The sequence below is a fragment of the Chiloscyllium plagiosum genome, chromosome 4, assembly GCF_004010195.1.
Source record: "Chiloscyllium plagiosum isolate BGI_BamShark_2017 chromosome 4, ASM401019v2, whole genome shotgun sequence".
Classification (NCBI taxonomy): Eukaryota; Metazoa; Chordata; class Chondrichthyes; order Orectolobiformes; family Hemiscylliidae; genus Chiloscyllium; species Chiloscyllium plagiosum.
In genome coordinates this window covers 85,177,580-85,203,799 of record NC_057713.1, presented here as the reverse complement: position 1 = coordinate 85,203,799, position 26,220 = coordinate 85,177,580, and the positions used below count along the sequence as shown (strand labels likewise).

Here is a 26,220-nt window from a genome sequence, read left to right as displayed (position 1 = left end):
AGCAGACCTAATTCACTGTTTTCTTGAACGACTTGCTTGAAAGCTGGGGTGATACTCTTTAATCTGACAACGAAACGTCACATGAGTGCAAACTGACTATTGACAGCAAAAATTACAGATTGCCCTTGGAGCCTCTGTTATGATAAGGTCTCTCTCCATGATGTACCTGGAGCTGTAGTGATTAGATTAGATTCCCTACAGTGTGGAAACAGGCCCTTCAACCCAACCAGTCCACACAGAAGAGTAACCCACCCAGAGCCATTTCCTTCTGACTAATGCACCTAACACTATGGGCAATTTACCATTGCCAATTCACTTAACCTGCACATCTTTGGACTGTGGGAGGAAACCGGAGCACCCAGAGGAAGCCCACGTAGACACAGGGAGAATGTGCAAACTCCACACAGACAGTCACCTGAGGCTGGAATCAAACCTGGGACCCTGGTGCTGTGAGGCAGCAGTGCTAACCACTGAGCAACTGTGCTGCGAACCATTCAAAAGGAATAAGGAGCAGAATGTTTACGTGAATCTGAAGTCTTATCCTCTAAATTACCCATTCTCTCATTCCTTCTTTAACATCCCTCCTGAAAGCTGCAATGCATCCTCTTTTTGAAGAGTCAGAAGTCTTGGAAGGACTGGACCTTCTCTCCTATTAACTAAAGAAGTGGCACATAGAAAGATTTAATGGAATTTTCTTTGTCCTTACTAGGGAGCCAAATCAATTCTATGAACGTATGATTTAATTATTACTGCAATAAAATATCAACATCTATGTAGCTTGTTTAAGTTTGTGGTTAGCACTGGTGCCTCACAGAGCCAGAGACCCGGGTTCAATTCCCGCCTCTCTGTGTGGAGTTTGCACATTCTCCCCATGTCTGCGTGGGTTTCCTCTGGGTGCTCCAGTTTCCTCCACAATCCAAAAATGTGCAGGTTAGGTGAATTGGCCATGCTAAATTGACCGTAGTGTTAGGTGAAGTGGTAAATGTAGGGGAATGGGTCTGGGTGGGTGACGGGTCAGTGTGGACTTGTTGGGCGGAAGGACCTGTTTCCACACTGTAAGTAATCTAATCTAAATATGTGCTTCTTCAAATGCTAAAATACTTCAGTTAGTATCTTACTTACTTGATTTGGGGTTTTTTGACACTAAACTTTAACATATGTTTGATCCTAGTCACCTCTGGTGGGGAGGAATGACCTCCTACGAGTTTAACAATTCCCAACAGCCATTAATACTTGGCTTGTTTAAACAAACTTACAGGGTAACAAAGAGCACTCTTTCAGCTTAAACAACTTTCAGCTTCTGGGTCAAAACTTTAGCTTTGAAAAAATGCCTTTACTGTATTATTCTGCTTACCTGTTCTTGTTTATAACATTCCCTTGTACTTACACACAAAGAACAATAGATTTGAGAAGAAATTGCAAGAGTGAGTGATTGTAAAGATTAGTTCAGATGTGTTATAGAGACAATTAAAGCTATTTTTCTGGGAGAAGTTTAAATGATATGTAGGTTAGGTGTATAGTGGGTTAAAATCAGCATAATGGATGCATGCATTTTTTTGTTTCTTCTACATTGTCAAAATCTTGCAAATCTAGGCTAATATTGATGATACCCAGGAAGCATCCTGTAAAACAATCCATTCCATCACTGTGCAGGCTACTGATTATCAGCAACACAGGATAAATGCAGGCGATTATTCATTTCTGAGGCAGTCCCATGGATGTTTAATTATTTGACAATCTTGAGTCAGGAATGTGGTAAGATACTCATACTGACCTGGATGAGTGCAGCTCGAGCAACACTTCAAGAAACCTTACATCACCCAGGGCAAAGCAGTCCATTCGATGGATATCATATGCACAAACATTCATCCCTCCACACTGAAGGTCAGTAGCAGCAGTGTGTGCGATCTACAAAATGCACTGCAGAAATTCACCAAAGCTCCTAAGACAGCATCATGTGACTTCACAACCACATCCATCTAGAAGAACAAGGGCAGCAGTGGTTCAAGGTGGCAGCTCACCACCAGGCAGACAGCAAGGATTTATTTTTGAAGAGTGTACTTGAGTAATAAAAACTTCCAGAAATCCCCCTTTTCTTCACATTTACTTTCTGCTTCACAACATTTACTAGGTCAGAATATTAAATAGAGTGACACCCAAATATTCATTCTGTGTCCCAGGTTGTGTGTGAGTAATAAACGATGCATCATATGCAAAGTGGACATGGAGGCGACCTGTTTTACAAGTGACAACATGACCACAGTTACAACTTGCATGGACAGTTAAATAGTAAATGTGCAGGAGATTTGTTATCACAGCTTAGAGCATCCCCACTTCTGAGCCAGAGAACTGGGTTCAAGACCTACTTGAACATTTGATGACCAAGGTAGATGCATTCATAATGCAACCAAACCAACTGAGTAGCAACCTGACTACCCTTCCAACGCACACCAGTGGCAGAGACAATCAGATTCCTGGGCTGCCACATTATAGAAAGGAAGTCAAAACCTCATCCATCATTATTCATAGTCCCAGAGTACAACATGCATGTAAAAATACAGGTTGCAACCTGGACTTGCTGAATGAATTGTAACATTCAATCACCAACAAAATGTGTAAGGTTTCAGCATAGGTGTAATCTTGAAGTATGACAAGAACTATTTTCTGAAGGTTTAACGTAAGTCTAGCATGGTTTCAGAATCTAGAGGTTCTAGCCACTCACCTCGTCAAACACCTCCAGCCCTATCTGAAGCAGAGTCTGCGGCTCCAGAATTGGACTATTCAGTCACCTCAGAGAATAAAGATTTGATAAATAGAAAAATGTGTTTACACAGCAGTTATTGTATGCATACCCTTCTTTGACACATTTTCAGAGAGTTTGACCTGAATGTGTCAGAATATATCAGCCTTCAACTTGCAATCTTTTCAAGGAGAACTGTCCTGAGCATATATCATCTCCATGGATTAGTCTCAAGGAATCTTCCATTACAGGGATAGCTCTTACCATGGCTATGAAGATCACCCCTGCATAAAAACCTTTATGGTATCAGAATCTCACAGCACATGGTTGGTGACATCAGCCAAACCAATCACTCAGCTTCTCACAGATAGACCATGTAACTCTTAGAGGTCTTGGGATTTTATACCAGAAATATGGTGTGTAGAGTGAGTGAATTAAGTCAAATGTGGAATTTTGATTTCCCCACAGTAGATTAAGATGTAGAGATTGAGCATGATGTTGAGCATAAGTTTTGTGGTTATAATATATTCGCATGTCATAAATTCTCAGTAGCAAAGAGACTTTTTTACATCATGTCTCATTTTGAAGATAAGATCAACAGCACATAAGAATTAGGTTGACATTCATTTTAAGGTAGTATACAAGAGTTAGGTTTTAAGCAATTGTGTCTGGGGCTAATAGTTTTCATTATTAAATACCAGAAACAAGAGAGGGTAGGAGGAGAATGGAGGCTTGCACCAAGTCTTGGGACTAGCAAGGAGAGTTCAATGGGGCAAGGTGGGTAAATGGATAGGCAAGAAATGGGAGGAGGGAATGAGGAATGGAAGAGGGATCCATGGGCGTTTAGAGAGTGGAATTGTTGTTTAGTCCGGATGCAAATGAAGAAAGCATATCCGATTGTTGGCAGGCCTCAGTCAAGTCCCTGGGGAAACCTTCAGTCTGGAGATCCCAGCACTGTAATTTAAGAGCACCCTCCTGTGCTAGTGCAGAGGCTTGGAAATAGTCAGTCAGCCCCTCAGGGAGAGGTAGATATGAAGAGACATGTGTATGGCATAGCTGTTATGTTTGGTACAGCAGGAGAAGTGTCCTGAGCAAGAGAATACGCGGCATAGAGGACATGCAGAGTTGTTGAGGGGTCCAGGTGCAGGTGACAATGCGTGAGGGAAGATGTTCCAGGTAATTAGTGAGAGTCATAGAGATTGACCCTTAGTGAGAGGTAGGAACAGTAGCAGTGATGGCGTAAATGTGAGATATTGGAGAGAAGATAGTTGAACTTACCTGGGCAGAGTGCAAAAATACATCAAGCTTCTTTCTACAGTGCTGGAAATTTCTCGAGACAGCTGAGGCTGCATTAACCTGGGTGGCAACCTCAGATCATGACGTGTTGTCAAGCCCTCCACTGCTGGTCTTGTGAGTGGAAATCTTACCTTCTGGAAAGGTAATCCAATTTGTACACCACCACATTCAAAACCAGAGCTCTAGATCTCTGCCAGCAAAGCAGGGCACCAATTTCTCCTGTCTGCCATGTTGGGGACAAATGTCAGGAACCATACAGGGCAGCTGCAGACTAACAGCATCTGATCAGGTACGTAACAGGAAATTCAAGATGACCCAGATGCAAGGGGTATGGATTAATTCTGAGATATCCGCTGAGTGGCAAATGCTCCAGGAAAAGTATATGATAAAATTGAGCTGAAATTGGACATGGGACAGCATAGGGGTGGGCTAGGTAGTTAATAAGACGAGTTTGATAAAATATGGTGAGAAACCTCACAGCCTCACAGCAGGAATCCCTCCAAGAAAGTCAAAACAACTCAGTCCAAGAAGTAAGATTTGGCCCATAATGTGAAGAAGTACCTAGACCATTTTATATTAAAGGTGGCGGAGTTGAACAGGAAAGTGGCGCCCTTGTTGCAGTGAGTCCCTGTTTGACCAAGAGGATCTTTTATGGTGCATTTGAAGCTACAAAATTGCCTGCTAATAGTGGTTTCTAACAGAAAGGCTTCTTCACCACCACCATAATTCCCATTCACGCTGCCAGCACTTTTATTTTACTTGAAATTGGCACGGAAATGGGAAAAAGCAGGAGAGCAGAAAAGGCACTGACTTCAAGGTGTACCATTAGGGATGGTGCCCCATTGATAAAATTGCACCCTTTGTTTCCATTCAGCAATATTCACATCTCCTCTCCTGAACTTCAACTGGATAAGACACAGGATTGTGTCAGTTAGTATGGCTCCAAAGAAACAAGGACATTGTAGATGTTGCTTATTTGGCTTTCCAGGTTTCTTATTCTAACTCCATGTATAAGGATGGTCTTCAATTCTCTGAATGTCTAGTTTGCATTAAACCTCAGGAACATGTAGGTCAATGCCTGGTGATTCACAAGAAGCCAAAATTCCTTCACCTTGTGTCAGTTTAAATCTGTTTACAATGCTATTTCATGATAAAAATGTATATTTTTCAATCAAACAAGTCTTTGTTCCTTCACATCTTGTTCTGTAAACACAAACTCAAACATGAAAGTAGCTCATTCCAAGTAACAAATCACCATGGAAACTTAAAATTTCCAGATAAACCCTTACCAGATAATTAGAATTGTGCTTCTGGTGCTGTTTTCAGTCTCATTAAGCACTATCATTTTCTCATAGAACTATAATTCCCTTTCAATTCTATTTGTGTTCTACAGTGAAATCTAAAGTATGAATGAGAATGTGGTCATAAGGTGAGAGCTGTGGTCGCCAATAGATAATATCTTTACATCTGGCTCTCCAGTTTTACTTGAACCAGCTAACAGTTGTGTGTTTTACTAATGTGGATCCAATTCAGTCTCGTGCCCAACATATTTGGTATCTGAGGTTAGTGAACCAAATCACTGGATCACATCTCACGACTAAATTTAACTCATCTAGGCATCTTCAGATAAGCTTTACTCATTAGTCAACCATTTTCAGTATCAATTTCCCTGTACGTTTCCCTGTGTATTCCCAGAAGACTAACCACCACATAGCATCCGTTGAATCTTGAATTGCTTGTGAAGCTGCTCTTTCTCAGCTTGCTAAACCACAACTATATGTCTAATATCACAATGTATTTAACTTTTCTTCTGAGAATCAGAACAGTCTCAGGGCTTGCTCAGAGCAAAATACATTTCAGGAAGTGCCTGCAACGCCTGATTACATCTGTGTTCAACTGACTTGAACATGAACTGTCAATTCTTGTGAATGGTTATCACAACTCTTGGAGCCACGCTTTGGTATAGCCTCCACTCCCAGTCCAAACTTTAACAGTGGTAAACTAGTATTTGTTTTCTGTTAGTTCTTTAAATGGTAAATATTGTACAGTTGAATCCAGAAATCCATCTTGCATTTAATCGGAGAGTTAATTGTGCATATGCTAGAACTTCAGATCTAATTTCCCATCATAATTTAAAAAGTCACTTTATCTAAATTTGAGCATATGTGGAAAATTACTTGCTGTTTTTTAAAGCAAATATTCTCTCTGAAGTTGGATGGTTTATTCTTTCTGCACTCTCCTTCATTTAGCTTAAGCACCCGCAAACCAGTTGCGGAGTTGAGATACTTCTGTTCTACACCAATGAGGGATTATTGTTATCATTATCAAAAGGTGAACATGTACAGACTTAAATGGCAATCTCATTTTTGAACATAGGTTTTCATCTACTTATTTATTCGTCTTTCCCTTTTCAGTCGGTTAATGAATTCACTTGAATAAAGGTAAAAAAAATGTTATATTCATGTGGCACAGCAACAGTGTCCCTATTTGCTCCAGAGGTATATAAAATATGTCTAAAGGCTGATTAACAATATCCATATTTTAAGAGCTCTTATGCTAAATCAGTAGCTTTTATTTCCAAACCAATGGTCTGAAACCTACCATATTTTGCAGTGGTATAATGTTTAATGAGTTTCATGTCCCAATACTATTCACAAACTATCTATCCTGCATTTATGGCCAAAGGAACTTACTACTGCCAAGATCCCTGGCATTGTGCCATCACACACCCAGACATGAAACAACATCTCGAGATGCCCTGCATGGTTTGTGACATTTGTCCCAGGTTGGGGGAAGTTAGCACCCTGCTTTGCGAGCAAGACTTGGAATCCTGATGGAAGGAGTGGTGCAGAGGCAAGATGTGCTCTTCCCAAAGGAATGGCAGAGGAGGCCATAATACCAGTTTGCTATCTAGTCAATGTGGTCTTGGGTGTCTGGAGAAATGCCCAGTGCCATTATTTTATCTATGCCAACCCACACAATCAATGATATTGTATACAGCTTCCACCAAGGCTCATTTTCTACTAGTCTTAGTAATATCAAAGTTTTCTAATTAATATTTAAGTGACATTATGACATATCTCTGGAGCAGGATGGATTTGAACCTAGGACTCCCAGTCCAGAGGTAGGGACATTGCCACCATGTCACAAGAATTCTCACCATTTCTTGCAACGTCTTCCCTTACTCGCTCTCACCCACCTAGTCTGTATATGTTTTCAACTTATTCACTCACTCACACCTCACCACATTTCTCCATCTACACCGATGCTAACAGCCACTTGCTTTCATCTCACACAATCACCCCCTTTCTCTCATTCCACAGACCACACAGAAGAAGACCACAGTAGGGCAGAAAGAGGTATGGCAGATGCCGGGAGCCCCTTTTTCAGTTTCTCACTTTCTACAAGGAGAGGTACCTGAATCTGGTTACCCTAATCTACCAAATGACTGTGCTCTGGACTGATTTCGATTCCTGGGATGTTTCCCTTGGGCTCACTGAATGCTTAGACTTAGTGGCCTTAGACTTTAGACGTGGCTATTTGATCGAAACATGCAGTTCAATGGGCACATGCACAGTTGGCATATAGTAAGATTAACATGGCAGAATGCCATACAGCAACCTATCTCACCCTTGAGTCATGAATGCTGACAACCACAGCAAGATTCCTGGCTTTGTATCCATACTACAAAGCAAGACAAGATTGAAACATTATACAGGGATGTCATGATCATCTTGGTAAAGTCACCATAGTCCTACCAGTACTTAGGGCTGCTCTCCGATTAGAGGCAGAGATGTCTCATTGTGGTTTATTTGAGGGTCACCACAACTCAGAGAAGGAGAGAGGTTGATGAAGGAGAGCCCTTCATGGTAACCTCAGTCAGTGTAGGAATTGAACCCATACTGTTGGCATTATTCGGCATCACAAACCACCATTCAGTCAGCTGAGCTAACTGATCCCGCTCCCATCCCCACCCCCACACCTTTCCTGGCAGACACTAAATGAATAAGTGTGAAGAGAGCAAGTGTGATGCAGCCTGGTCCAATCTGTCAGCTCCCTGCAATCCTTGCAGCACTATTGTGATGATGGTTGCCAGTGCACCCCAAAGTGCAGCAATGAAAAGCAGAAACTTTCTGGAAGTGGATCAGAGATAGGCCTTGATGGCCCAGAGACATTGGCATATGTTGGATGCCAGTGTCCATTGACGTGGGGTGAGTGCAGCTGCTGCCCCATCGAGCACGCCCTGAGATGTCGGTGCCCATTGTCCGAGATGGACAACTGGATGAACAACAGCGAGCCAGGTACCCGCTCAGACTTTCAGAGCAGAATTTTTCAGGATCTTGTTTCTCTCCTGCTAGTGGTAAAATAGGAACCTCAACATTAATGAGGTATGGTTAAATAATAATAAGGGTGATAATGAGCAGTAATCCCTTTTAATAGTCCTCTTGCTGCTCATGATTGATAATCTCATCTTGACATCTGGAACATCATTAGAAAATGAGACTTGTTGCTCCCTACATCGAGAAAGAGCTCACTCATCTTCTCATAAAATTCTCCCATGGTCTCGCCCCAGCCCTTGTCATTCAGGGCCTAGGGAGATTCCACCCTATGCTCGTATCGTTCAAGTGCATTTTGAGAGATCTAATGTAAGAGGGAAATATACAGTAAATGGCAGAACTCTTAGTAAAAGCAAATTACTGTGGATGCTGGAATCTGAAACCAAAAGAGAAAATGCTGGAAAATCTCAGCAGGTCTGGCAGCATCTGTAAGGAGAGAAAAGAGCTGACGTTTCGAGTCTAACTGACCCTTTGTCATAACTGACTGTTAGTAATATTGATATACAGAGGAGTCCAGGTGTACAGGTCCACAACTGTGGCAACACAAGTGGATTTGGTGGTCAAGAAGGCATATGGCATGCTTGCCTTCATTGGTAAGGGCATACAATACAACAATTCACAAGAAATGTTGCAACTGTACAGAACTTCAGTTAATCCATATTTAGAATATTGTGTACAGTTCTGGGCGCCACAATACCAGAAAGATGGGAAGGTTTTGGAGAAGGTGCAGAAATGGTTTACCAAGATGTTACCCTTGAGGGTATTAGCAATGAGGAGAGATTGGGCCAACTTGGTCTGTTTTTATTTGAACGTCAAAGGGTGAATGGTGACCTGATAGAAACTTGCAAAATCATGACAGGCATGGAGAGAATGAATAGTCAGAGTCTTTTACCCAGGGTAGAAATGTCAATTATAAGGAGACATAAGTTTAAGTTTAAAGGAGGTAAGTTCAAAGGAGATGCGAGAGGCAGGTCTTTTACACAGAGGATGATAAATGCCTAAAACGCACTGCCAGAGGTGGTAGTGGAAGCAGATACAATAGCAACATTTAAGAGGCATCATAAGATATATGAATAGGCAGGAATTTGCGGGCTAAGGACAACACAGAGGCAAAAGGTTTTTAGTTCAGAAGGGCGTCATGTATTGGTGCAGTCTTGTGGGCTGAAGGACCCATTCCTGTGCTGTACTGTTCTTTGTTATCTTTCCTTTTTACTTTGTTCTTTGTTCCTTACTAAACACAGAAGGACACTACCAACCTCCATGCCAATCAGCCTTTGATTTTCATATTGTTGTCAATTTAGAGTGCCAAATTAGCATATTGGAATAGTCTTAGACTGCAGATCACTTTGAAGGATTGCATTGAGAATATACAAACATATTTATGGTAGAGCCCATGCAGTGACCAAGGGAGGGCACTTTAATCTCATCAATCTGTTTCAGTCTTGAACCAACTTCCAAACGTGAAAGTTGAGTGTTTGAACAAAGACTGTACTACTATCCTTAAAGGTACAGATCTATAAGCAAATCCATCACCCACTAATTCAAGCAATTAACTTACATTTGATCCTGATGTTGTTCTATTCTGAGCAGACTCAGAAACAGATTATATCACTCAAATCTTGCAAGGAAATCGTTTTTAGAAATGGATCAATCAGGAATTTGGCAAAATGATAAATCGAAAAGCAATGATGTTGTCAAAATAAACTTAGACAAAATAATTTGTCTATAGTTGGAATTGGAACAGGTAATTTCCTCAAAGCATGAAACTTGCTTGATCTTCAATTCCCATTTTACATCTAGTTAGCACATTCCTGATGAAACAAGTAGATTTCCTTGCACTGTATGCCTCAATATCATATACACGGACATCTCTATCAAAACAAAAGTTTTTGCATAAGTTCTGTAAAAAGCGAACTGAGAGGTGAAATGCTGTATAATTCAGTCAGGACTGTAGTAATATGGATCTCCATTGACTTCATAGCAGCTCACTGTTTGGTCTACGCTGCTGAGAACAATTTGGTTAGTTGCAACTTTTATTCTTATAGGCAAAAGACTTCAGAGCAGAATTAGGTCATAGGGTCATTCAAGGCCAGAGAGAGAAATCACGTGACCCAGTGCATCTCCTATTTCCGGACTCCTTACCACACACAGCCCACTCGAACACTCACATTATTTCAGTACCCAGAATTGGATGAATAACTTTATATAGGATTGTCAAAACCTCAAATTTTTTACTCTACTCTTCTATTTATATAGCCCATTGAAAGATAAGTTTCAGCATAATAGACATAACAGCCAGAGCTTTGTCAGACAGTTGAACACAGTCTGGTCATTCATATTATTCAACCAACCCTGTGATGCAGTGATAGTGTCCCTATCTCTTAACCTGTAGGCCAGGGATCACACCCCAACTGTTCCACAAGTGTTTAATAGCATTTCTGAACATGTTGATTGGAAAATATCTATACAACTAACTCTTTGGAGTTCTTGTGGGGCATTGGTAACACCCCTGAGCAAGGAGGCTTAGGTACAACCCTACCTGTTCCAGAGGTGTGTCATTATATCACTGAACAGGATGATTAGAAAATATCTATGTCACCAATTTTGTTTCTCTCAACCTGGTCCTATGCAATCTCTAACCAGAAACAGCAAAATGTCATTTCACAAGCATCATATATAACAATTCACAAGCACAAATGAGAACATCTTGAACTATCAGTGGCATAATCTATTGGTGCATGAGTCCTGGCTTCACACCAATGCTTAAATATGGAAATGTCCCAGCAATTAGTATCAACATTTTAGCTGCAATAATGTGCAATCTTTATCTGCACAAGGACAGGAATTCAAATTTAATCTTGAAACTTGAGAATTTTAAATTCCCAATTCAAAATCTAGAGATAAAGACAATGAAGATTTTGGACTGCCATAAAAACTCAACAGCTTCACCATTATCATTGAGGGAAAGAAACTAGTCATTCTTGCCTGGTCTGGTCACTATCAACAGGATTGGTTTCATTTTCTTCTCCTGATACTAGCAGAGACACTTAGTAATATTCAGAATGTTACTGTTTTCACTAGAAAACCCGTCAACACCACATGAGCCAATCCTATTTGCCAATGAATCCAATGTTCTTTGCAAAGGTGTTAGGACATCTAGGAACATTAGGATAGAGTAACCAATGTGATTTCCAACACTGTGTTAATCCTAGTCATTATCAATGAATTACAGGTTTATTGTTATTTTTCTGTCCCACAATGACTCTGTGAAAATACCTTTCACATAGAGGATGGGAAATAAGTAAAGGCTTTGCCTCCAATGCCTCTATCTTGCGATTGAATGAAAACTCACAATTAACAGTCTCCCTTCCTTCTCTTCATAGAAAACTCACCCACAGACTGTCAATTCAACACCCACCCTCATCAAAGAAAATGACCTAAGAGAATGACGAAGAAAAACATTGGTGTCAAATCTTTGACATGCTGTTGTTGTCCTGCCTGCTGGCCTGTTTCATGTCTTCTGCGCAAAAAAAACATAATTTCATTCCAACTCTAGAAAGCATTGTCAGAGATGTTCCCTGACAATCTGATTATGCCTTTTATATTTTCATGTACTCCAAAGAGTGACAGTACTGAATGATCAAGCAACAGTATATGGATTATAAAAATCTTTCTCACTGTAGAAATACTTCAACTGATTGACTGGGGCTTTCAGGCAGCTTTACATTTGCTGCCAACTGCAGCCCTCAAAGTCTGTCAACTCATCTCAGCAAATCCAAATGAGAAGACAAGGAACAGGACCTGAGTACAACTTCGGAGTCTGTGATATTCAAACATTTCTCTGTGGAAAACATGAAGCTTAAAAATTCCCAAGCCTGGGTGAAGAGATTTCAATCACCACTGGGGCAATGCGAGCTCTAAACACAATGCATGGAGTTTTTTAGTGGGCTAATGCCTTTGCTTGTGCAGGACGGTGAGAGAGTGACCAAGTGCAGACATGACTCAGAACACACCTTAGCTGTGCTATCTTAGCTTCTTACTCCAGGGCAACCAGATCTTGAAAATTGGAACATTGTTCAAGAGTGGGGCGTCCCCTATAGAAGCATATTGTGAGAGGGGGAAAGCTTCCTAACTTTCTCCCATCCTCACAAAGGTCTCAGTGATTAACACAATCTCTCCTGGGCCTTGCAGTCATTCAATGAGATCATGGCTGATCAGGTTATGGCCTCATCCTCACTTTCCCTATCTGCTTCCTATAACCCTCGACTCCCTTGTCTTTCAAAAGTCTAACTCAAGTATCTTCAGGATTGTATATGTTTCTGCAAGACCGCTCATTCTTCTAAACTCTCATGAGTACATTATGTTCTTATTTGCTGGGAGATCCTTACAATTATATATCTATTTAATCCTGTATAGCCTTGCCCACAGGAATTATATTGGGAATACAGGGACCACTTATTACAATGGATGAAAAATCATAGAACCATACTTCCAATGGGTTACTTCCAGTGACTCCCCAGAATTAAAGCACCACTTCAAACAATTATCCTTCTTTTGCAAAGTCAGAAAATGCAATAACTAATCTCAGATAGAAAATACAGAGGAACCTTGATTAGCTGAACGTCAAATATCCAAAGTTTGGACTATCTGAACAAGATCGCAAGGTCCCGATGCTTGGCTAAACTGTGTTTTCCGGCATTCAATTATCTGAACATTCGATTATCCAAACAAAATACTCCCCGCCCATGTTGTTCGAACATTCGAGGTTCCACTGTATAAATTGCCAATGAATCCAATGTTCTTTGCAAGGGTTTAAGGACATCTAGGAACATTAGGATAGAGTAACCAATGTGATTTCCAACACTGTGTGAATCCTAGTCAATTTCAATGAATTACATGTTTATTTATTGGTTTTATGAAGTTTCTATTATGGAATTCACTGTCATCTAATCACATGGTCTTATAAGCTAGTCATTAAACATCCAAAATGACTTAATGGTAAACTTGATGTCACATTGTAACTTTTTTGAAGAGTACATTGGGGTCAGAGCTCAAAAACTACATCATTCGTTGGAACTTAGACTCAAACTTCACTCACAATTCTGTGCCTTATAGTTAGCATAGGAATGGGATCAGTCCCTTGGATCTGTTCCACTATTCATTAAGATTATGGATGATCTTTAGCTTAAACCCATCTATTCCATAGAAACTCAATGAATTACCAGTATTGAAATTTTCAACTGACCAAGCTTCAATAGCTTTTTTCTTGCTTTTTTCTGCTTTCACATCTGCAGTTGCGGTAGAAGAACCATATGTAGCTACTTTGATTTAATTTAGGGAGGAGGAAAAGCAACCAGTTGCTACTGCCATTTCAGGGCATATTTGTGCCCATCCATATATTCATGTGTGCATGTTTGAACACTGTATAGTGCCAGGAATTTGCTTAGTCATGCTGCTCATGCTCACTGGGCTCCGATGAAGGAGATACCATCCCTGGAAACCACATACAAGCATAACTCACTGTCTTTAGGAGAGAAGGGAAAATAAACAAAACTTTGAAACTGTTGGAATTCCCTAAAGGACCCTCTGAGTCTGAATTCCCATCAGAAGTTCCTATTGGGGTCTTTACAAAACCTACCCTAAATATCTGACAGAAACTTTCACTGAAAGAAAAACAATGTGTACTTGTCTGACCCAGTCAATGTCTTGGTTCTCTGCCAAAGCTTGAGCTCTCTAGCATGACCTCACCCCAACCACTAACCCCCTCCCCAATTCTGTTAACGTATTATAGGAAGCGGTTTTGTCAGTTTAAAGATGGTCCCTCCTAGTGTCAGCAGCTTTCTCAGAAATCAACCTGCAATTCTCCTAAAGTTAGATTGCCTAAACCAGAAGGGGCCCATTGGGTGCTGGTAGTAGCCACAATTCCCCAGACAAGGAGTTTTATACTATGTTCAAATACACACATTCAGCTGCATAACTCAACGGTCAGTCCAGAGACCACAGTCTTATGCAAGTTCTCAGGGTCTAACTGTGCTTTGCAATAGCTATCAGTGAAAGCAGCTGCTGTTTTGTGAACTGCAAATAACAGCTGCCTGAGCCATGGTTTTATTATGTAATTGGTAACAAAGGAATTGCTACACTTTTAGTGATCAGAAAATAGGCACCGATAACTGATTACTTGAACCACGACAAACCACAGTTGTGATCTTTGTATGAATGTAATGACAGGTAAAGGTGGGTACTTGAAAAGAAAGACTTTGGGGAAAGAGTGGGATGAATCTGGCAAAGAATTGGAACACAAGCAGGACAAGCTGAATGTTGTGTTTGTGTGCTGCAAGAAGCTATGGAATTGTCTTTAGCCAGGTTTATGCTAATATGAGACAAAGCTAAGGCCAGGGAGTGACACAGTGGCACACTATTTAAGGTGTTCTGTCATGGTCAGGTAGCAATTGGATTTCTTGCAAATATGTCAGCCTGCAAATGAGGCTCCCCATGTCAGTCCAGATAATATCAAGATACTCCACATGCGAGACAAATCTATGACATGTATCTCACTATTCTATCCAAGTTCCAGATAGAGACTGTGCATACTGGTGTTCTGTGACAGTACAAGAGGGGTCAAAAACACCTTAGCAATAGGGAACAGTAGACTCTTTTGCTTAAACAAACCATACCTGAACTAAAACTGAGATAACTACAAAGTAAGAAAGAGAAAGTGTTACCATTCGGGTGCACTGTGCTACTGGATGGATGAGCGACATTTTAACATCAGTGGTTCATCACAGGTTTTGTGTTTCAGATCTCGGCTTTCAGAGAAGTAGAATGAGAAAGACTCAGAAACATATCCAGAGGGTCAAAAAGATATACAAGTCGTGGGTCATCCTGACCATTTACAGGTATCATTTTTTTGAAAATGTGAAGCTTTTTGGAAGTAATCATAGACTTCCCCACCATGCCACCCACTCTCGACCGATTCTAATCAGGAATTCATGACATGGAAGAGACTATATATAAGTGGAGTAGCAATCAACAGCAAGTTTCACTGTATCTATGGCTGTTTGGCATTTAATGACATTTTTCTGGTTGTTGCATTGGTGACTTCATAGCAACAGCTCTGATTCAGATCCAAGAAAGTGACAGACCTGGTCTCAAGTTTGGCTCTCACTTTCCAGCATAAATCAAGCAAATGCAGTTGTGTAACAGGGAGAAGCACCCAATTCCTGGAGGGGAAAGGCCCTGATTTGGTTTACTCCAATTTTAAATCACAGGCTGAGATGGCACCTCTCAAGCCAGCCATCCTTTCTGAATTTGTCAGTTGGGCCACAATTGCTTCCTTGGCTTTAAATTTCAAAGTGAATCTTTGACTGGATGAATGGTAGTAGTTTCTTACATGTAGTTTCTACATGTAGTTTCTACATCGATCTTAGCCTTGGGTGGGGCATGGTGCCTGCAAGAGCCCAAAATCCTGCTGCTGCTATGGGCCAGGCAAGGGTTCCGGTAAATGAAGCCTTGTCTGGATAAAATTACTTCCGGTCTGCTACTTGGATATCCACCTCCTCCTTCAACTAAGATAAGATCTCGACCACCACTGGATTACACAGTGATTCTGTAATTAGACAGTAGAATACCTTTGGCTCTGAATTTCAAGGAGTATTTTAATACATGTGTTTTTGTCACTAGCACCCTTTCCACGTATATATGGTTTCCATTCAGTGGAACACAAACATTACATTGTTTACTGTCATTTGATGTAGGCAGTGGTGTGTGTGGGTTCATGTGTGGTGGGCCCCATCATTTTCTGCTCACCCTCTGTGTGCTATTGTTGGTATACTGCCTGCTATTATGTTTGTTAGGTTTACCACGTTGCATGTCATTTTGTGTTTGATGTCACAGGCTGACATGAGTTGCTGTGCTAAGGGCTAACATGTTGGTTGCTATTCTATTGCTATCATGTTGGGATTGGTACTGCTTAACTGCTGATCTGTTGGCTTCAGTGACAGAAATACCTGAATCTAGGTAACTATAAATTGCTTTTATGCTGGCCATTAACATACAAGGTCCTATCTGTGGCTGGCATGTGAGCATCAGTAAAACAGTAACAATCTCAAGATGGGAAAAGTAGTCATTTATTTTCGATTCATACAGGCAAGGTGACTGGCTCCATTCTGAAAGGGGCTTTCCACCAGGAGCCCAATGTTTGCATCTATTTCCGGTGACAGACCACATTACACTTGGAAATTGTAGTTCTGGAATGCATTAGATCTCCCGATGATCATTTTAGAACAGAACTGGATGGAGACTGCGCATAGACAAAGTAAGCAATTTCTGTTAACTTTCCTCTTCAAAGACCCACAAAAATCATTGCAGTCGCTGTAATGTCAGTACCTTCACTTTCCACAATCATGACCTCTCTCCCCTCATTTTCAACTTGCCTGCCCTTCCCCTCGATTAGCCAACAACTTATCCTGCTCTCAGTCACTTGCCTCAATTTTGAGGCATTGACCCAACACCCATTTGGCTACGTGCCACTCACCTCTTTAGTTTAAAGGACACAGGGACAGTTTACCACTGGATCAGAGAGACAGTTGGCCCAGTCCACCAGTCAGGCAGCCAGAGGTCAAAGCCAGGTCCTTTTGAGGAAACAAAACGCAACCACAAGCTTCAAACATGCTCAGGAGTTTGACGGCCATTTTCACACGTGCAGAGCAAATGTCAAGCAGTTCCAGCATGTCTGAGGCATGATGACATTCATATGAACACACTCACCAGATTCCACAAGACGCTGCTTCAAAACAATATTTGTATATTTCGAGACTGTGCCTGACTGACATGTTTGCATTAACTGCATTACATCTGACTGCCTTTCATGTAAACAGTGCACAGGCATAGGAGGTTATGCAAAGTGGTCATGTTTTTCTATTTAAACATAGAACTAAAAATATAGCATACTCAATAGTCAGTTGCTCATTATTAACGGACTGTCACAGACAGAAATAAATGCCACTCCAAGGCCCAAACATGGCATGACCTGACCCTAGTCTATCCAAAACTGGAAGAACATCAGCATCAATTTCTGTTGGATAAACCTGTCAATTTAAAGCAACGAGAACAAGGAAAAAAGTCCAAATCTGCATTGAGCACAGGAATTTTCTGTGTCCCATTGTCATGAGCTTGGAGACAGAAAAGCATTTTCTTACTCGTTACATTGGGCATTTGGGAATCCTGCTGGATTGGGTAAGAGATTCCTGTCAATGGCGAATACCAATATTGTACCTTTAGATGTGTAACCAAGATGCTTAGAGCCAGAGTGAGGAATTTTGCTTTGTGCCTATTCCACTCCCAGTTGAGCTGTGTTGAATGTAGATAGTTCAGAGCATTGTGGTATCACTTTTGTAGGTGACCGGAAATACTGGACGGGGATAGGTCATGCAAACAGTTCCACCATTTGAATAGCCATTTTTGGATGCAACAATTAAAGCATTGCAATGAGCCACAAACAATAAGTGTGTTTTTGAATACTTTCTGGCAGGAAACCAAAGACAGTTTGAGGATGGTCCTGTCAGGTGGTCCAACCTGTCCGCTTGACATCAAGGTGTCAAAGTTCATTCATCAAAGATGAGAAGGAAGAAAAATAAACAATAAAAAGGGCAAAGAAATGTTTAAGACACTTGCTGCCAGTTTGCCTTTTAGACCTTTTGTGACTCCCAACATCCTTGCCAACACAAGTCCATTGCCTTTGCAAAGCTTGTTTCCATCATCCACTGGTGCCACAGCTGATACAGGGTGAACATCTTGTGTTTCTTCACCATGGTGTTCATGGTAAGCAGTGCCAAATGAAAACAAATAAGCTTAGAAAACTGTCAGCACTTAAAAGTTCTCACTTTGACCAAGGCCTTTTCCATTTTACACCACTTCCCACAACACCCACCCACTCTTTGCCCCACTCTTCACCAGAGTTTGGTTCAGAAATTTGACAGAAATAATACACAGAGAGGATGAAATATTCCATTGCCCACCAGTTGAAGAGCTGACAAGGGATATGCAGCATCTTGTGGGGAAAAGCTCAGTGAACATTCTGCCAATCAGGCAAATTTGAGGCTTCCAATGGGCATCAATCCATAATCACATCCTGTGCAGCAGCAGTCCCTACTGAGAGGGCTGACCAGCTAAGCAGAGGCTGCGGTTGCTGCTGGGAAAGCAAACCAGAAGTGCAAGGATCCAGGGGGTAGGGCTAGTGATATTTTGATGAGGGTGCAGTTAAGGGTTTCCAGGGCCTCGGTGGATGGGGAGAGGAAGGCAGCGAATCGGAGGCAAGGGTATAGGTGGCTTCAGTGGCCAGCCCCTGTTTCATTATGTTCGTGCTTTCATCAGACACTGACTGCTTTTGATTGTGGCCTACCTCCACCACCCCCCTAAGTCAAGCAGCCAATAGTCTTCTTGCCTCCAGAAAGATACTGGTCAGCAGACCCACGTGAAGCTGACTTACTCCCAGCAACAGTGAACTGAGACCCTTAAGTGGTCATAATTGACCTCTGAAAGGCCTGAGTGAATGACAGCACGGGGAAGTCAACCATGGACCCGCTCACCCAGAATTTAATTCTATCGGAGACAGGAAGGCATTGGGGACCATCTCCATCACTTGGCTTGGTGAAACGCCCTTCCAGCCTCCTACCTCAACTCTTCCAGGACCAGAAGGTGCGACCTATCTGGGAGCCCTCAAATTTAATGCTCCCATGTTAACACTGTTATTGACATAATAGGTTACATGCAGAACTACAAGATTCCCAAGTATCTTTTCCTTCTTCAACATTGCACCTATGAAAATTGCATTGCTTTCCTGAGAACTGCATTTTTTAAATTTATTTAATAGACTGATAATTAAGGCAGTGAGGAATTGGGGAGCAGAGCAGGAAGAGGCCCTCTACTTACAGAATACAAAAGCAAATTTAAGAGGACAGTCATGACTGACTCAATCTAAATTTTACCACAGTTTATCTGAGCTTTCACCTGATGTGTGCTTTCAGGAATTAATTCAGGTTCCCCAGTTTCACAAAATGGCGACCAGTACTATTTTCTGTAACAGAATTGGTCATCTAATTTGTTTGCACTGGCTTGACTTTGGAAGGGTAGTTTTAAAGTTACCTGGCTTATGTTTCAGACACTTCAGTACATTCTCACCCCAGTCATGTAGCTACTTCACACATCCTACGTTGCATTATAATATTTAACCACTAGTCAACCATACAGTACAGGTCATTCTGCTATAACATATGTTTTGTCCATGAGAATTGGCTGTAACGCAATTGACAAATAGGAGACACTGTTTCTAAAGTACGAACTTTCAAAATGTGTGTTGGCTATAACAAGATTGCATCATCAACATTTTAAGTGCTATTTTTCTTGTGTGGTTTTTATATACCACACGGTCACACAAGAACATGACCATCATGTTATAGAATAACTACCTGTAATGATTGAGTAAGAGCATCAGGACCCTGGACCAACCTTGCAATGATGCCCAGTCTCTCTTCAGCCCAAACTAATAGTGTGGCATCAAACCACATGACAAAAGATGGGATAGCTACAAGCTTCACTGAATAGAAAATTGGGGCAGCACTTAGGATCAGTAAACAAATTTGAGATTGTTTGCAGAAGAGAAGATTTCAAAAAATAATTTTTCAAGAAATTGTCAGCAAAGTTTTGACTCCAGGTTGCAGCCAAAAAAAGCTACAGAGCTGCTATAATAAAGAAAACATCTCTGGACAGAAGACTCTTCCAGAGAAACCAGCAGTACATTGTTTTTTATTCATTCATGGGATGAGATGTCACTGACCAAGCAGTATTTATTGCCCAATCTCTAATTGCCCGGACAGCAGTTAAGAATCAACCACATTGCTGTGAGTCTAGAGTCACATGTAGGCCAAACCAGGTAAGGATGGCAGTGTCCTTCCCTAAAGGACATAAGGAACCAGATAATCAACAACAGTTCCATGGTCACCATTAGACTCTTAATTCCAGAGTTCATTTTTTACTTAATTCAAATTCCACTATCTACCATGGTAGGATTTGAACCGGGTCCCCAGAACATTGTCTGGTCTCTGGATTAACAGCTCAGTGACAATACCAGTAGGCTATTACCTCCCCTGTAAGCTCCAAAAAGCTATTCATGGCCAATAATATTATGGTAAGGCAGTGTCTGCTGCCACGGGAGCTGAAGGGAAACTGTGCATGTATTCAGAAATGTATTTATCACCTAGAAGTATGCATGTGCATGGTTCCACATCCTTTACATCTTAGTGTTGTGCATAAAGTCCACACTCTGCATGTGCACACAATAGGCACAATATTGAAATGGAATCAGGCATGGGTGGATGGTGGAAGGGTGAACAGTGCAGACAGGGCTGAGGGGGTAGAGAATGGATAAACAATGGATGAGTGGGGAGGGAGGGAGAAAATGGACTGAAGCTGTCCTGCTAGATTTGTTTCTCCCCCCGCATCACCAACCCAGACCAAGCTAACCAAATCCTCCATCTGATCTACTCCCTCCACCCGACATACCCACTACCCACTACCCACTTTGATGTCACTACCACCCCAGCCTGATCCCTGATCCCTGCCCCATCCCCTGGTCCAACCCCACTCCCCTCCCTATTCATGGCTGCATCCATTAATGTCCATGCACACGTTTGCTGGGAGTAACATGTCTGTTCCACAGTGTCTGTAAATGCAGCCAGAGGAGAAACAACATCTCGAATAGCAGTAAGAACAGTAAAAGCCCACTTGCAACTAAAGGGTTAAATCTAAATTGAGTATCTACATAGAGAATCTGATTATTGGACAAGCAAAACAAATTTGATCCCTTGAGATGGAATAAATAAGTTTCACTCCTAACCAAAAAATAAGGCTGAGGAGCAAAGGTGAGAGTTAACAGATTTGATTATTCAGTCAACAACAAACTTTAGGTCCAAGATTAAAGAAAAGATTGAAAAAGGAGAAAATATCTGGAATAAAAATCATTAATGCTCTTCAAAGTATCAGACAGTGAAGTTACAGAAGTCTTTAACGAAAAGAGAAAATGCTGGAAAATCTCAGCAGGTCTGGCAGCATCTGTAAGGAGAGAAAAGAGCTGACATTTTGAATCTAACTGACCCTTTGTCAAAGCTCCCTTTGACCCTTTGATAAAGGGTGAGTTAGACTCGAAACGTCAGCTCTTTTTTCTCCTTACAGATGCTGCCAGACCTGCTGAGATTTTCCAGCATTTTCTCTTTTGGTTTCAGATTCCAGCATCTGCAGTAATTTTCTTTTATTTTTTACAGAAGTCTTTATTATTTTAATGGTTTGAACAGTAAATTCAAAGTTTTATTGAATAACAAAGGAGTTTATTGAGTTTATTCTTTAAAAGATGTGAAATTGGAATCTGATCAAATGGTGTCAAATTCAGTGCTTCAGATGCAGAGTAAAATCTGCATGAATGACAACACAGCAGACATATTTGATACAAACAAAAAAAGCCAGCAAAAAAACAAACAAAATCACTAATAAAAAATATACAGTAAATGTTGTCAAATGATGTAACCTAAAAAAAAGCTAATTTGAGAACCTCTAAAAACCCATTAATGAATATTCATGACAGAGGTAGGAGCTTGGAGAAGGGTGTTTTATGTCAGAGCTTCAAGACCCTGGAGCAACTTGGTGATGATATCACACAAAAACACAGCACGGAGCATAAATATCACCGTGTAGGCAAAGTTAGGACACTCTAGAATGAGAGATAACCTTGAGAGCAATAGACATGAATGCACCATGAAGCTGGATTAGTCCTTATCTAATGCCATCATAAGATCAGAATCTGGCATATCTATGATTACCATTTATAGCAGTATTTGTTATTAATGTATAATAAATGTGTTACATTGAGGACTAAGCCTGAAGACCATTGTGACTTTGCCTTCGTCTCAAATAGCATGTCTTGAAACCAAAATCACAGGATAAAAGAATAACAAAATCTAGAATTCTAGTTGGAATTGTTAACTATTTTTCATAGCATGTTTTTACATTTACTTATAATATGGAGTTCATGATCTAACTTGTGTACGGATTTTTGAAAATGCATGACTGCAGATAAACAGACATTACTCACTGATTGCATACTCTAGTGATTTTATGCTTCCATATGGTGTTACTTGGAATTTATTTTACATTTTACCACAATGCCTTAGAAATGAGTAAGAGGAAGTCAAAACTTTTCAAGTGCATCCGAGTGAACATAATATACAGAATAAGTTGAGTGTATGATTTTATTCATTTTTATCCGTTTCATGCTTTCAAATAATGTTAGCACCTCCAGTTTAAAATTCTCATACTTGATCTCAAATAGCCTCTAACTTCTTTATCTTTGTCACTGCTTACAGTTGTCTAACATACTTGGGTTTCTCAAATTCTTGCCTTTCATCTCTCCTTAAGATTCAGCACTCCACCTCGAGTAGCAACGTGCTCAGAACTAAAACTTTGGAAATCCCTCCTTAAACTTCTCCATCTCCCTCCCAGAATCTTGAAATTTAGTAAATTGTTCCTAGGCCTTCAAGGATTACATTTTGAGAGAAGGTTACATCAGCTAGGCTCATCTTCCATAGAATACAGAAAGTTAGAGGGTAACTGTATTGAGAAATTTAGGATTCTAAAAGGAACATGAAAGGCTATACAAAGAAAAAACATCCTTCACTATTGGGAGAACATTAAGTGAGGCACATAACCTTCAAATCAGAGGCAGTGAAAAAGTGGGAGCATGGAACATGTTCCCACAAATAACAGTTGATGCTAGCTCAATTAATCATTTTAAATCTGAGACTGATAATTTTTTGCTAGCTAAAGAATATAGAGCTGAAGCAGCTAAATGGGATTAAAATTCAGTTCAGCTCATTGGATGGGGGGATAAGTTTGAAAGGCCAAATGGCCTTTTCTTCAGTCCATGTTCTTTAAAACCTACTTCCTTGATCAAGCTTTTGGTCATCTGTGTAATATATGGCATATGTCAAATTTTGTTTGATAACATTCTTGTTATAAGACATGTTACTAGGGGAATAGTGTTATATAAGTACAAGCTGTTTCCATTTCTCATTTTGATTTGGACTTCATCATTCTTTTTCTAAAAGTTTTGATTTTTACTCCCAATTTTCCACATGCTTAAAGTTTAGTTGCTCTGCTTGCCCAGATTTGTTGGCTAATTGGTTGGCTGGCTATCATTGCTGACATCCTTTACAGATTGCACCCAATTATGTGATCGTGTTGCTTCCTGGTTAGATGTTCTACACTCAAATAGAATATAGTGTCACTGTGACTTATCAACCCAGAACCTGCAAGCTCTTACAAAGTAAGGTTGGTAATGTTTGAATTTAAAATATCAGCAAGCTGAAAGAAAAGGAAATCTGTGATTGCGTATCAGTCCAGAACCTGCAAGCTCTTACAAAGTAAGGTTGGTAATGTTTGAATTTAAAATATCAGCAAGCTGAAAGAAAAGGAAATCTGTGATTGCGAGGACAGTACATGTCAAATAAATAGATTCAAAATAAGCTGAATGCCTAAATAGACAACCTCCATGCCATAGCATGTCCTACTTATCTGCAATAATAAAAAGATCACATAAAACCTCTTTTATGACAACCTCCAGCATTAAAACTGAGGGTAAATGCTTTCCAAATTCAGGATCATCTGTGATGCATAATGATCATATTTCAAAAGAAACTTTGCTTCATTCTCTGGTAATTTCATTATTATATATTTCTATCGCTCGTAGTGTGCAATTATCAAGGACATACTGTGAAGGAGGTGAACTAATAACAGCAGAAGGAACAGAATAGAACAAGTAAACACTATGAGGTTCTGTGATTATAATAATATCAAAGAAATGCAATAAGGTTTTCCTTTTTGAAATTCCATATAACATGGGTAAAGCCTTTTCAGAAAAGGCTTCTCGAAGCAGTCTTTTCTTCTTTCCCTCTTCTTGGAAACTGAAAACCAGTAATCCCTTAAGAATGCAGCACAAATCAAAAGCTCAGGGTGAGATTAGCCTTGAAGAAAGGGTGAATTCTACAGTAGGCCCCTCAACACAATTCTAATGAATGGTGTATCATTACAGCTCCACATGGCATAGTGCTGCTGACCAAAGACAGACTGTGCTGAAGTGAGGTAAAAGGATATGTGGGAACAGTTTGTGGAGTCAGGGTACCGTGCATAATCAGTGACCAAATAACTCTGGCTTAACCCCTTCACCCATAAATGCTCATTTACAGGAACTAAGACAAGAGCCTTCATGACTACAAATTCCTTTCTATGACAGTGAGAGACCTCAAGTGTTTCTTCCAGCACGGGGACACTCTGACTTTCTGCTGTGGCTGAACCAGGCCTGACCTCAGTCTCACTGAACTTGAACTGTAGTTCAAACAACTCAAAACACTGAACCACAGGGAAGAGTGAGAATTTGGCTGTATTCCCACATTTGTGGCAGCTCGTGTTTTCGGTTTTCAAATTAGACCTCTGCCATTTGAAATGAAAAATCTGAGCTACTGTATATCTAATCAAGTCAGTCGAGCTCAGAGAAAATCAAATCTTTGAACTCAATATCATGATTATTGGAGGAAGCAGCTGGACAATCCCTCTGAAGATTCAGCGTGATCATGTATTCAGTATTTGTTACTGTTGAAATTATTTCAGGAAAGGTATTCTCAGCCATTTCTTATGAAGCTGCATGTTCTGAGCTAATAAGTTCCAGAAAGACAGAAGAGGTAGAGTCATAGCAAGAAAAACCTAGAAAGCAGCTTAACCTTAAATAAAGGTTAGGGAATGCTGGAGACTCAGCATTTTTGCCTTGTTTTTTTTTTCTTTGATGAATACAGGAATGTCCAGAATAAACAGAGTATTTGCAACATCTGTATTATATTGTTACTGGTCACCACACTCTCACTTCCTCACATTGCTGTCAGTGCACTCAGTCTAGCTGTTTACACACAGTCAGCGCCCACAATAACTCTTCAAATCTATAAAAATGACCAGTTTGAAGTGAATGAAAAACGAATCTGCACAGAAGGGTCTTCTCGTAAACAGACTTGAGAAAAGATTATTTTCTTATTTGGTGTTTAGTGGAATTGTAAATAGGAGAGCGCAGTTTGTGTTTATAGTTTTGCTACAAATAGCACATGGATGCCATCTTCTCTGATTGTTCCTGACAGTAAGTATGTAGTGGATATTAAACCTGGTCCCCAGATGTTGAATTTTTTTTCCCTTTTCCTCGTATTGTTATGATTAAGTTATGCTGTGGTGTTCCTCATTACAGAAGCTGTGTGGAGGAACAGTTTGATCCTTGACAGAGATCTATCATAGCCATTGTAAAAGTAAATCCCTTAAAACAGGAAACCAAATTGCAATATTTCAGGGTGTTAAGCAGCTTCTAAAAGCAACTGGACAATTGTGTGCTCTGATTTACTATTGGCTTAACTCAGTATAGCACACAATTGTTGGATCCCTATATATTTCAAATATGCAGCTTTTTGTCATTTTATATTACCCTTATAGGCATTTAATGCAAAGTAGGTATGTTGTCATTCATTGAGGAGAAAGTGAGGTCTGCAGATGCTGGAGATCAGAGCTGGAAATGTGTTGCTGGAAAAGCGCAGCAGGTCAGGCAGCATCCAGGGAACAGGAGAATCGACGTTTCGGGCATAAGCCCTTCTTCAGGAATGGGGAAAGTTTGTCCAGCAGGCTAAGATAAAAGGTAGGGAGGAGGGACTTGGGGGAGGGGCGTCGGAAATGTGATAGGTGGAAAGAGGTCAAGGTGAGGGTGAAAGGTCAGAC

General features: G+C 40.5%; 1 long non-coding RNA gene across 1 annotated transcript in view; it reads right to left on the bottom strand.

Moving 5' to 3' along the window:
* LOC122549576 overlaps window positions 1–26,220 on the bottom strand; it is a 48,547-nt gene that overhangs the window by 1,530 nt on the left and 20,797 nt on the right. The gene's annotated exons all lie outside the window — the stretch shown is intronic.